General features: G+C 42.8%; 1 protein-coding gene across 3 annotated transcripts in view; it reads right to left on the bottom strand.

The window, feature by feature from the left end:
• The window catches only part of LOC308061452 (uncharacterized protein), a 296,800-nt gene that overhangs the window by 140,597 nt on the left and 142,010 nt on the right, over window positions 1-14,193 (bottom strand). For 2 of the 3 annotated variants that reach the window (XR_013927233.1, XR_013927234.1), the window contains one exon: window positions 92-235. The gene's annotated coding sequence lies outside the window, so the exon portion shown is untranslated. Of the gene's footprint in view, window positions 1-91; window positions 5,354-14,193 lie in introns of all 3 variants that reach the window. The other variant, XM_080381414.1, reaches the window with a different exon arrangement.

The raw sequence follows: 14,193 nt of genomic DNA, 5'->3' as shown, positions 1-14,193 counted from the left end.
TTTGTTAAACAGAGCAAAAACCCTTATGGACCCATCAGATCTTGACAGTTTTACAGGACTCCTAGCAAGAGTTTCCGGCAATAGGACATACCTGGCCTTGTAGTCTTGTGTCCCTCAACGCAAGGTGATGTGAACTCGCCTTTGTGCTAGGCTTCAGTGATGCTCTGAGCCTCCTGAGGTCAGATAATTCTGAGCCCTCTGGTCTTCAAGAGCTTTCCAGGCATACCTGAATCACCTGTAAAAGGGAAAGAGAAAATGCAGATGAAAGCAACCACTTACCTAACTCAGCGACAACGATGCCACGCTGCACCTTAGCTGAGGAGAAGCATCACTAACTCCTAACACCTCAGCGAGTGCCCTCTTACCAGACTTTATTGTGCCGTATTCATAGATGATGAAGGCTCAACAGTGTGAGCAATAGCATGTCACAGGAACAGAGGACAAATTCACTGGGAAAAGCAACCCAAAAGTACATGTGTCCCAGGGCTGAGCAGGAACGATGAGGCACCAGGTCACAGATGTGCCTGCCACGCTGTCAGATACGCAGCCTGATGAGCAGGGAGAGGGGAGGAATGCAGAGTTCCAGACAGGTGTATCTATAAACGCCTTAATGCTTCTTGTTACTGCTTCAGTCAAGAGCAAGCAAGATATTTGCCTCATGGTGTTTGATATCTCTTAACAGAAATAATTTATCATTTGCACAACTGAGTTACTTCTTCCCCTTCTTCCTGCTCCCTCCTGCCCAGCAAATCTGATTGTACCAACCCTATAATACATAACCTATCTCACTAGAAGGGCACATATCTATAAGGATGCAATATTTATTTAAAAGTCTTGGCAGTAAAATTCAAAGAAAAATGGCAAGGAGAACACTGGCAATTGAGCAGCATTTGCTTAAAAAAAAAATAAAAAATCAGCACCTTTCCTTTGAAGATAACTTTGTTGGTAACAGAAGACTCCATGACAGTCTGGGTACCAGAAAGGTCCTCCTTGCTGTTCTTTGCAGCTTTGGTACCTACAGCAGGGCTACAAGAGACCCACACCAGCAAGTTCTGCTCTCCTCACACTTGTAAGTGCTTTACAGACTCAGGATGGAGGTGATGCAGTAACAGAACGGTTTCCTTTCCACACAGAAAGTGAAAAGGCACACCAAGTAATCAAGAGCATATCATAAGTATACCAACAAAGAGATGAATAAAATAATAATTCTGATCACTGGTACTGGAATTTTCACTCTCATCTCAAAACAATCTATTTCTGCCAAAATCTTTCTGAATCTGAATGGTACTTGCTGAAGTACCATTAACATGCTTTCACACAGTAGCATAGGAAATTAATCCTAGCTGGTCTGCATGGAAATCTTTAAAATATGCACATATTTATCAGTCTCGTCCTACATGCATAAATCTACCTTTACAATTTCTGGAAAACACTGATAAACACTGCTTAGGAGACAAGAAATGTGCAAAGAAAGGAAAGGAATGAATTTACATGGGAATTTACTGTATCTGCAGGTCATACAAATGAACCCAATTTTTTCCCACAATTAAATCTATGGTGTTTATCGCGACAATCAGTTTATTTTAAGACTGTCAACCCAATATATAAATTTCCTTTTGTGCTTGAAATGCCTTTATCAGATAAGATAGCTTTTGTTTAAACTGCTATTTTCAGTCTTTGCTTTGGGGTTTTTCAATATACACAGTGAAGTAACTTGAGATTTCCTACCCTGTTTTAAAATGTGTTTCTTCTGTCTGTTTGTATTTTGTAATTTCCTGTCAAATAACCTCACCATAACTAACTTTCCTTGCTCCAACCTACTACTATTTTTTTTTTTTAAAGCCATTCCCACTTCCTGGGGATGGTAATAAAACACTGATTACATTCGGCTGTTATCTGCCTTTTCTTCCCCTCCTTCCCCCCTCTCTCACTCCCTTTGTCAAAGCCAGCACTCAGGTTTCAGCTCTTCATGGACTGAGAAAGGCACATAACGGGGAAAGGAAGCAAATCAGACTGCAGGAATCCAGATTCATTAGAGTTTATTGGGTCGATCAGCAGTTGGACCAGAGCCAGACAATTAGGTGTTGCGGTCCCTGAAGCCTGGACACACCGCTTGCTTTCCAGAGCCAAGCAAACCCCGTAGCAGCCACTGTAACACCAGCACATGTCGGCACTATGCCCTGCTGTCTGCCGTGGCCGTGGGGGTGGAAAGAGGGAAAGGAAAGCAGCAATGTGCTGCTGCTTCACATCAGTTACAACTGAAAAAAGTTTGCTTGGCCAATTTATTTTTCATTAAGCATGAAGCTGCTGGTTTTGTTTTTTTCCAACTGAATTCTCTAATTGCTAATTCCTACCAAAAAAAAAAGAAAAAAAACCACCAAACCCCAGTTTGCTGATGTATCACCATACAGAACCTATAGACTATTTAGCTATATTCATCTGAGATTCTTTAACCTCTTCCATTTGTCTTCAACTGCATGTTTCTGCTTCAGCCAAGCTTAGTCCCTGTTTGCCCCTTTATCTTCTCACTCCGTCCTCCCTTTCCGACATCGACAAGATGACAGCCCCACCTATCCCAGCAGTTACTCCTTTCCTCCTTTCCCTTATCTACGAGCTTGTTGCAAGCATAGGCTGAAGCCAACCCACTCACTTCCTCTCCTCCAACTGAACACTGGATCCCATCCAGCCCTGCTTCCGCTGTTTCTCTTTGAATGAAAGTGCTCTCGCCAGGGTCATTCATGATCTCTTCCTGGGCAAATCTCAAGGATCTTCTTCTATCCCCCTCCTGCTTGGCCCTTCTGGTTCTTTTGATACTGTTGACCATCACCATCACTCTGACATCTCATCCTCATGGAGGTTTCAGAGCAGCCTCTGGTTTTCTTGTCAATGATCATTCTCTCTTCTGGGCAGCCCACCACATCGATGGGTGCTTCTGAAAGCGCTGCCACTGGCACACTGCTGCTCTGCTCAGTTCAGCAGTTGGGTGAGCTCTTTAGGTCACAACTTGAGCACTCACCTCCACACTGATGGTTCAGACACCATTTCAAGATTGCCAAAGGATGTTGAGGTGATCTGACACGAGGGCAAGGGGAGGAATGTGTGGTAAGGGACAGGAGATGGGTACAGGCCAGGAGCCTTAAATCAGACCGAGCAGGTCACGAAACCATGTTGTCCGACACATCTTTTCCCCTTCTAAGCCACCTACTCTGCACTTACACACATGCTTCATTTTACCTTCCAAATTTTCAAGTTTTATGGTTTGTCACCTACATAAATTAACTTGCCCTAACACTAAACGCCTTCCCTACAAAACTTCCTCCTCTCTCTACAACCAATACCAACGTTGGGATTTCAATGCTTACAACAGCACGTTCAAAGTCACTTGTGACTTTCCTTCTCTCCTCCCGAGTATCAAGCCCAACCACTCCCTTTCAGCCCCTTTCTTCCAGTCTCAGCAGCTTAAATCTCTCACTCTGTACTTTATCCTAACCAGCCTCACAACATTCTCCCCTTGAGTGTCCCAAAAATGCCACGGCCTTCTGCCAGAGAACAAAAGGCACAACTGCTGAACTCATCTCCCCCTTCTCTGTTCAATCAGAAAAACTCCAAATAAACCCTTGACTTAGTTTCCTAACATGGCATCACACACTTAAAGTTCTTTTCACACCCTCTTTAAGTTTTTTCTAAGGTCTATATATTTTAAACCTTCCTGAATTGACCTAACAACCCTCAATAACCACAGCACCCAGAGGTGTGACAACACAAAATTACTTCTGCTCCGGGTAGCTGGCACAATTAAGCACAAAACATGGAGCCCATAGACAGACAGTGGGTGCTGAAGGATTTGCTAAAAATCCTTGCAGTCATACCTTCAATTTAGGAATGAGGGGGTACAAGGTTAGCTACTTCCATGCAATTCAGGAGTACTGTGATACTGAAGCTTTGCTTCCACCACATTCAGATTTTTCTCTCCTGATGGTCACCATGAAGGTTTCTTTGAGGTGATGTGTGATGGGTGTGCTGTGGTGGTTTGGGGTTTTTTTGTTGGTTGGTTGGTTGGGTTTGGTTTTTTGTTTGGGTTTCTTTGTTTGTGTGTTTTTTTACACTGAGGCTACATCTAACTTAATCCCTGCACAAGCAGCACCACTACAAAATAGCCCTCCTGCTGTTTGGAACTTTTTTATATGGCTCAACATCCTTTTTCTCTGTGTCTAAACATTCCTTGCTAGCTTCCATTCAGCCTGAATTCTGGCATTTCTGTCAGCCTTTCCCCGATAACTTTTTCTCCTCCCTTGGGACACCAAATCCAGGCTGCTGGAGTACTTGTAAAAACTTCCAGTTTCTGCACTGTTCAGGCCTCTGAGCTCTCCAGTGCAGCTGGCTTGCTTTGCTAATGGTTTGACAGACTCAGGTTTGCTGTCTTGCAAAGGCAATTTTTAATTAAGGGCATACTTTTCATCCTCCCGTCATTTCAATTAAATCAATTCCTGATCACTTGGATCTGAAGTTATTTCTCATGTTTAGATCATCTATGATCTCACCATTGGCTGCTAAAACCAGAACAGATACTCTAGTACTCATTATGTCCTTTCCTGTTGTGTGTCAGCTGGTTGGGTTTTGGTTGTTTTGTGTATGTGTGTTTTGGTCTGTTTTGGTTCTTTTTTAATGATCTTTCACATAATTAACACTCATGGACAGCCTACTACCTTCTTTTTTCTGTTCTTCCTGAACACAACAACTAAATACTACTTTTTCAGCAAGATTAGATGCATAGCAGAATAATATTCTTCCCTACATTTGTCTTCACTGTTTTTTTAGATTCCTCTATCCTATAGACCTGGTACTGAAGTACAAACCTTTTTTTTTTGTTTCTAACTGGCCCACAACCAATTGCCTTGTCAGGTTATAGGCACAAACCTTTTAACTGTCCTGTTTGTCCAATTAATGTCCCTATCATTTCTATCCCTCCCTTTTTTTCTTGCTGTCCTTCCATTATTTATTATTCTATCTTCTCCCTTTTCCACTTCCTACAGACTAAAGCCAGGCATTAATATTGTATGAGTATCTTCAGACCTTTTCCCATCATTTCCTGACATATTTAACTGCTGTAACAGACTCAGTATCAAAGGCTACTACCCCACACAGTGATGTAGACCATCCCTTAACAAATATTCTATTTTATCAAATAGATCCCAGTAGAAACACAGCCCAAGCTTTCATTCCATCTGCCCGCCTCACCTATGGGCCTTCTCTAGGGACTGAACGAATTCTGATCACCAGCATCCAAATTTTCTGCAGATATCATGGCAAAAGTAGAACTGGGGAGAGACCTGCATATCCTGATGGGTTTCTCCTATGAAAGAGCACAAACACTGAAGCACCACTTTAAAACACCGAATCCGGGAGGGAAGCAGGCAGGCGTCAGGGGCCAAGGGAGAGCACGAATCAGTGTCCAAAGACTGTACGAATTACAGCTAGAGGTGGACTGCTAAGAGCTTTAAAAATAAAGTTGATTTTTGTTTAAGGTAGTGGAAAATAAAGGGAAATCTAAAGAGAAAAGTATAAAGTTAAAGGTGATGTGATCAGAAGACCTCTTGTAAGAGCACTCTAAAGGGATATTAACAGAACAAGGAAGCACATGCCAAAACCAGGAAAATAACATGGCAGAGAGAGAATCATAAGGTGACACGAGTCTTGGCAAAAGCTTTAGCAGTACATACGGATGAGAAATGCCTTTTCTTCCGAAATCCACAAATATCCAAAAACACCAGACAACTTTTTGCAAGAGAAGCTAAAAGTCAAACTGAAGGTGATATTGGACAGAATTCTGATCTGTAACATAAGTGTAGAAAAAATAGCACCACCACCACTGGGAAAAAACTTAGATTTTCCTCAGGCAGGACTCAAGTACAAACATAGCTGAGTGATCAGAATAGAAGGTACAGAGAATAAAGGGAAACCTGCAGAATTATTCCTACTCTGAAAGCCATATGTAGAATATCCTCCCAGATGTACAGAGCATTAGAAGGAAACAAAAAATTGTCATAAAAGTGTAGGGAAAACATGCCTCCTTTAAAAATTAAAAGGCATGGTGACTGCTGAAGATGACTAATAGATTCTCAGTGGTCCTTAAATATTGAATGACATATTCATATATCCACTTATATGATTACTTCCCCCCACCAAAACCGACCTTGCCTAGCATGCCACAGCTTTTGCTGACACCCTGTGTAACAGACCTGGCCATCTGAAACCTCCTTGGAGCCACTCCTGCCGTGCTACAATTCAACGGAGTTATACTGACTTGTCTATACAGTGCATAGACTTGGCTTCCACTGCATCCCAGTACCCGTGGACATCTGTCCTACTGAGTTCCCTACAGGGGGACACAGCTGCTAAATATTTCTTGTATTTATTATTGGAAACTGTTTGTGTAATACCAGTTAGGATTATATTTACCAACAGAATAAACACGCAGAAGGATTCAGTACTTGCACTATGTAAAAGCACGATGCATCACAGCAGAGACGCCGGCTCAGTGCCTAAGAAGACAGACTAGATAATTTTACCTTCTTTCTAACAAGGGAACCACTCTATTTCCCAGTAGAGTAAGTCTACAAGGTCTAAATAAGTTCCCCCAAAAAAAGCTATAGATTATTTCAAATCCCCAGCTGTCAGCCAGTAGCCTGGATAATGGAAATCCAGCCTTGCCTGGCTTCCTGCACACTTCCTTGCAGGAATTCCTTGCAGGCTTCGAAGTACTGGTTTCTCTCTTATTTCCCTACACTCACTATGATGTCCTTTCTCCTAGCTTCAAAAAAAATTATTTTTTTTTTCACTTCGTCTGCAGGAGTTGACACGAGGGATTAACACTACCAGAGACTTTGTGTATGACCTCTTCTTTTATGGGCACCGTTTGTCACAGGGGTTCATTAGACTTGTGTTTCCTAAACTTACTTCAGTCAAGGAATGAACGTTTGAGATGGATGAACACTCACAGCATAGCTGCTTTAAACAAAACCACCTCAGTTTGTAAATAAGAAGTGATTAGAGAAATTTGCTGCAGAAATCAGTCACGTTAATCAGCTGGTTATATCAGATTGATGTGCAGCCTCTAGAGCTCTCTAAACAATTTTGTTAAGCTTTAACAAAAATGTGAAGGAATATGCTGCAAAAATGGTTCAGCTGTAAATGGACAGGACATGCTTCTTTTAGGAGGAGAGTTAAGTTCCAAGATTATTATTTTATTCAGATTTTGCCAGAAAAAATGGCCCAAAAGGAGCAATTTAGAGTTACAGCACTCCTTTTGGCAAGTTCATACCAGGGTGTGAACAACGGCCAGTGGCAGGACACAGAGTGTTTATTCAAAGGCAGATCATAACTGGGACTCATGGAGGGAGGCTGATGCTATGTCAATGTACAAAGCAAAATGAATCATCAGAAAGCTGCTGATGATTTCCTCCAGCATTGCTTTCCTCTCCGTGTTACCACCAATTTTTTTGGCAGCCAAAATCACTGTGGAATTACAGAGCAGGATGGTTCAAAACCTGCAGTGGTGGCCACACACACTTAAAAATAATGAACCTGAACATAAAATACTCTCCCTCCCCCCAAAACTAACCGAAAAATAACAGTTAAAATAGATATATTCTTCCTTTTTATTTTGCTTCCTCTTTTTTTAGTTTGAAGAAGCATTTGCTTCGTATTCCCAGGTTTTTCTCCACAACCACCAGAAATAGAAATCTGACTTAAGAGGTGAGGAGCAAAAGAAAAGAAACTCAACAAGCAGTTTTTATCAGTTGTTTTCTGCCAAGAGCTACAGTTTTCAGAAGAACACCAAAGTAGACACTGATAATATCGTGCTCATGTCAATCATAATAAGTCTCATAATACCTGGAAGCTCTGAAGTCAACACTTTCAGAAGAAAGCCTTACAAGAACAATCTTGGGCTATCTTCAACTTAATTTTACCCACACTAAACACAAATTCCTCCTTTCTGTAGCTAATAAAGACCTTCTGTTTCAGATGCAGGATGCTAGATGCAAGGCGAGAGATTCTAAAGCAGGATACACATGTTATCAGATGCAGGGGATTTAGATAAATTCAAGGAACCGTCTTTTATTTTTCATTATATACACCTACTTCTAATAGTTTACAGCCCTAGTTTACAGTGACAGACCAAAATTAAGCTTGGAGTCATCTCTTACTGAAGTCTGATACACGTTTTAGAGTTACAAACTAGGTGTGCAATAAACTCCCCTCTGCTACAATAGCATCGCTCAGTTATACTCAACAGGGACATTTGTTTAAGCAACAAAAGAACCTGGTGTCAATCCCTCTTGCTGGGTAAGCTGCACTTGATCTGTACAGCCAATGAATAATAAATCAATGCAAATTACACCGCTTTATCACTAACAACCATTTTCTGGTCAGCTACACCACAGACTACAGTCTCTCCCACAGGAGACAAATAACCCCCAGTGACTTAAAATAGGAGTTATTTATAGCCTGCAGGGGTACAATTGGGCTCTAGCATATAATTTGCACCACTGTTTATATTTGCAGTGAATTTGGCCTTGAAATCTTTGACTACAATGAAGGCACAAGCTGCTTTCATCATTAGTGCATGTCTCTGTAAATTATTTTAATTGATATTTGAATATTTAGCTGTTATGCAGCTCCCCATGCCCCACAAGATGTGCCTTATGCTTGACGACTGGGTCACTCATACCCTGTTTCTTAACCACCTTCCTGGGTAACAATTTTTGATAGAGATCGCAACTGTCTTATGGTACAAACTATCCAAGATAAAATCAAGCTCCACATTGGTACTGCAGACATCTTGAGTGGGGAAGGTTTATAACTTACTCTCTATTAGACCAGTATAAAGCCATTCCTCTTTCGAAAGATGGATGGGTTTAGCCCCTCAGAGGTGCCAGGCAGTCATGGATCTGGAGAAAGAGGCCTCGAGGGCACATTGCGGCCGGTCAGGGCCCAACCTTTTCCCAAAAAGATGGATGCTTTTTGCCTAGCATTGTTTTCATGAGCACCAATCTGGAACTCATCACTGAGCAGTAGAGGAAAATATGGCAAACCAAAGCTAACTTCACCTATTTGAAAGACTTACAAGAGCATAATACAGGATGCTGCTATAACATCATGCAAACCATCCACAGTTTTCTCACCCACGACAGTTCAGCCCTGACACGCAAACTTCAATCTGAAAATTCTCTCCTCGTGTAAATATTAACGGACAGCTTTGATGACATGGCCAACCTTTACCAGCAGCAGTTCCCCACTGAATGCAGGGACCAACTATCCGGACACAAACCTGCACTGTGCAATGCTTTGGATGCCGTTCAGTGAATGAGCCTCACCCTGGTAATGGCACGTGAAATCTTGTGAATGTTTGAGCCATGCTGAGGGCAACAAACACTGAGCAGCACCCCATGGTGAGAGCGTGCATGGAAAACACGTAGGAGGGAGGAAGGAGGGGGGTGAAGGACACCTGTGAGCTGCCTCTAAGCCTGGTAATACCCACCCCACAGCTCTCCTGCTGCAGGAAACCCCAGACAGGCTGGTCAGGGAGCCCAGCCCCCCCGGCGGTGCCGCCGGGTCCTTATGGCTGCAGTGAGAGGGCAGGTATGGCAGCCACTGAGAGTCTGCCCGCCGTCCCCCGCAGCACCCCCAATTAAGCTGACCTCAGCTGCTGTGGGGTCTGAGGTTATCGGGGCACAGATCTCTGCAAATAAAGACATACGAACTGTGGGTGTCTGGTCAGGCTCGTCTCTCTTTGTGACCAAGAAAACTGCTTTTATGGCTGGCTCCACTTGCCCAAAGGCTTCCCAGAGTGCTGTATAATAAAGATGATTGAAACACAGACTATGTCAACAGACACTTCCTTTGAGAGAGGTAAACAGGAGGACAGCACCTCGCTCATCAAAACCAACCAGACATACCTATAGGGCATGCAGAGCCAGCCAAGATCCTTTGGGGTTTTCTTTTTCCTTTTTAAAAGAAAACATGTATTAATTTTTTTTTCTCCCCCCAAATTTAATATTAAATGAAGAAAATGCTGGCAACACCCACAGTGATGTTATGTCAGCTGCTTATGTTAGGTCAAACTCAGTGCGACAGGAAGCAGGGGCTCCATGTGAATACGACCCCATCAACTCTGCTCTTCCATCCCAAACACAGGCTGCTAAACGATGCTCAACAAGAAAGAGCACGTCCAGACCCGCAGCTTTCTGCCCAGCCTGCCCAAAAGAAAAGCACCCTTGTAGAAGGGAAAAGGTAAAAACATGCCAGGCTGCACCTCTTTTGATAGCTCCCATATGATCATGTCCTCCCATTCCAGGAAGAAAATTAACTGGGCATTCTTCCTCAGTCTAGGTGAGCAGTGGAAACAGCACAGTGTAGGATAGCAAATAAATATTTGGAAGGAAGATATTTTCAGCCATCCAGCTCATAAAAGTAAGCAGAAGTCTAACCTGGCACAGTACTTGAGTCGCCATCAGGACAGCCAAAGTAAATAAACACACTGACCGAGAAGGTAAAAAACGGGACCCATTCAGAAAACTAGTCATTTTCCAAGTTTCTATTTCTCTAGTTGTTAGATATGCAAAACCTTTCTCTAATGCCTTTATCAAAATTCCTATTTCTTCATCTTACCATCCTTGTTATCCAAGTTCCCAGTTTTTCCCACTGTGTCAGACCGATGGAAGCAACATGCTGGCACAAAGGCAACAGCAAGGCTGCTTTGAGCTTTGTCAAGCACCTTTCCCCACTCCCTGCCTAGGAGAAAGCGGGATATGGCTAGATCCTCTTAAAATAAACGACAGATCTTTGCTTCTCCGCTATACAGCATTAGTCACGTTTTCTCTTGAACTGTTTAGCAATTTCCCTGCTACAAGGTGCCATAGGTGATGCTTTAACAAAACATATGGGAGAGAGGGGCTGGGCTGCGATAGGCAGCTACGCAAGAGCCCTTGTTTGCGCTGAGCGGTTCCCTGTGCCTCTCCTCCCACCGCCAGGAAGTCTTAACATGACTGAAATTTACAGCAGTTAGAACAATCCACTGCTAACTGCAAATTTTAATTAGAGCATTTGCCTCTGGTGTAATGCAGTAATAAGGAGAAAATGGGGGTGTCTGCTTTCTTCTAAGGATCTCTTTACGCAGGCAGGTACAGACAGACTCGAGCTTGCTCCGCCTGTGCTCCGAGCTGGCTCCCTGTTGAAAGCTGTACATCACTGTGTATTGCAGGCATTGTGTAACACGTGCTGTGTACAAGCAAATAGGCCCTGCACTCAACACACCTAAGCTGGATGACTGCAAACAGAAATGAGAATTTGCCCCCATAGCAAAGGAAAAAAGAAAAAAGTAGCAAACAAAAAAAAGATCCTTTTTCTTTACATCCAACACTTGTTCACACTTGTCCTAAGAAAAACAAGTTTGCCAGTCTTGCCCTTCTCTTCCCATAGGGATATGATTTTAGAGTTTTTATGGCTTGCTGTTCATCGTATTTAGGTCGTTTGCAAGTATTAAGCTATCATCTGTACAGAGATGATAGCAAGTATAACAGAAGAGTAATATTCGGAAAGGATAAACCACAGTGGGTAGTGGATTATAATACAGAACCAGTGAAGCCTGGCTGACCCTTATCAGAGTGAGCCAGCTCTTGCTAACACCTCTAAATTAGGGTTTACCACTTTTGTTTGACTCTAGCTATTTTAAAAAACAATCACAGCAAAATAACAGAACATGAACAAAGACATAAAAAAAGTGTGTAAACCCAGTAAAAAGTCCTTATTCTTTTTATTAGGAGGTTTACCAAGTGCCTAACCCATCAACAATCAAGCCACTCAGGCAACATAATAAAATTAAAGTCAGTTTTTGAAGACACTGGAAATTTTGGTATGGAGCATCCTGTATTTCTGTTGTCTACCAATGATTTTTTTATTAAAAAAAAAAACCCTGCTCAGATGATGTTATTGAAGAAGAAAACAAGAAAAGGCTAGGGACAGCAGGGTTCTCAGAAGCAACTCCTCTCTAGCACCCCAGAACCACATGAAGGCACTCATCTTTAGGCAGGATAACAGACTATTCTCCTTGCTGTTGTTTCACCAGCTGAGCAGGAGCCAGGTGATTTCCAGCTCTAGCCTGTGGGCAAGTAGCCTTCCCTGCCCTCCCACAGCTCTCCTACCCTGCCAGGAGAGCTGCTCTTCCCAGCAGGGGAGCTACCTAGCAGGAGCTACTGACTCCAACCTCCAGCAGGACCCAGCAAGTCCTTCCTCCTCATTACCATCCCCCACCACCACCTCCCATCTTTGCAGCAGCAGGTTCGTGGAAGTGCTTTGGAGAGCATCCCAGAGGAGCCCCAGCTGACAGATGCCCTGCACCTTCAATGTGGCTGTTTGGGTGAGCTGCACAACTTTGCTTTCATGTCTGATTTCTGGAGCCCGCCTGTCCTGCAGAACACTAAAAAGCCGCCTTTGATCTCTCGTCGCTTTCCTGCTTTGGGGCTCAAATTTAGCAAACAGCAGCCCATAACACATAGCATCAACTCACCGTTCTGTGCCATCGCTATTGGTACCGAGGAAAAGCACTTGAGAGAAATATATAAATATTAGGAAGGAAGAACACGGTTTAGTCCAGTAAATTTATCAGTTAATATTAATTCATTCAGGGAACTCACCCGGGGGGGGGCGGCGGGGGGGGGGGGGGGGGGGGGAGTCTCCTTCATTTATGGCAAAGGCAAGAGAATATAAACCCTAAGTATCTTTCCCTCTTTTTCCCTTGCTAGCAAGGCTGGGAGAGAGCAGGTCAAGCAACAACATCACAACTTTGCATGCTGTCAGGCTGCCATTCAAAAAATAAAACAGAATATGAATGTAACCTGATTTCAAGTGGATCTGGGAGAGCCTTAATGCCGAAATTTGTATGCCAGCTTTGTAATTATTAAGATCTCAGACCAGCCCTTCTTTCTGAGTACTGGCCTAGATTAGCAAGTCACCTTAAAGTTTACAGTAGGAAAACCATATGGGTATATTCCTGTAGCTACATGTGTACAGTAATTATGGCATAGGCAAGCAATAACACATGCCCAAGGCATCATACTTGGTGAGGCACGAGGCTTACGTGCATATCTATGATTATGACTTCAGACTTTCAAGTACCTTATTGCTCAGACAAAATTGGTAGCCTACTTCCTTGTAAAACATACACAAGGATCTATTAGTATAAAACACATATAAGTGCTGATATAACATGACATTCAAAGTGTGGGTATCAGCACTGTGAAAGGGGGAAGGAGGATCCCACTTAAAATATTTTCTTACATCATTTTAAAGGGAGCGCACTTTAAAGTAGCAGACAAAAGTAAGCATCACTTAAATTCTAAAACTGCCAGTCTTATGCTGATGCCCAAAGTCTGGTTACTTGGCAAGCAGCACTTCAAGCTCATGTTCCCCTCTGAGAAACTGGGTTCTTTCTAATACATCATCCGCTCGACTGCTTTCAGACCTCTAATCAATCAAGAAATCCCATCACAATCACGTGATCGGCGGCTGCGGGCTGATATTCATGCATGGCAATTTATGACAAAAATCAATAATAAGTGTTTCCCTTTTACATGGCTTTTCAAAAATAGGACCAGAGTTTACAAAAGTATATTTTTCCTAAAGAATGGTTTCTAAATGAATAGCACCAACTTCAAAGCAAATGTTTCTGTGAGGGCTGTTACAACATTCGAGTTCCTACATGATCTTCAAGGCTACAGTGTGACCTAGGAGGCAGCCATAATGAGACACAGACAGTGAATAAAGCACTGATTTAATTATGTTGTTTGATATATGATGAGCTCATCCACTGGTGTTTATACTAATGTAGTGCTTGAAATGCTTTATCGACATGTGGGAAGGCGCTGTCTCCAGCCTGAAGAACTTACAGTCTCAAAGACAGAAACCAGATGAAGGGTGTTCTCTTCCTGCAGCTTATTGTAGGTTTGGAAGCTCTGCTTGTTTCCATCAGGTCTTAAATAGGCACTGAACGCTGGAGAGCAGGTTGCTGAGGGAGCACTCTAGGCTGGCTGGGCAAAAGCTCTACTGCATGGTTACCTGCGATCACTGAAGAGGATTTCCAGTACGGCAAGTCTATGTTCCTATGTACAATCAACAACAGAGAGATGCAAACAT

Source organism: Falco punctatus (assembly GCF_963210335.1).
Source record: "Falco punctatus genome assembly, chromosome: 3".
Classification (NCBI taxonomy): Eukaryota; Metazoa; Chordata; class Aves; order Falconiformes; family Falconidae; genus Falco; species Falco punctatus.
This window is presented reverse-complemented; position numbering and strand designations above follow the sequence as displayed.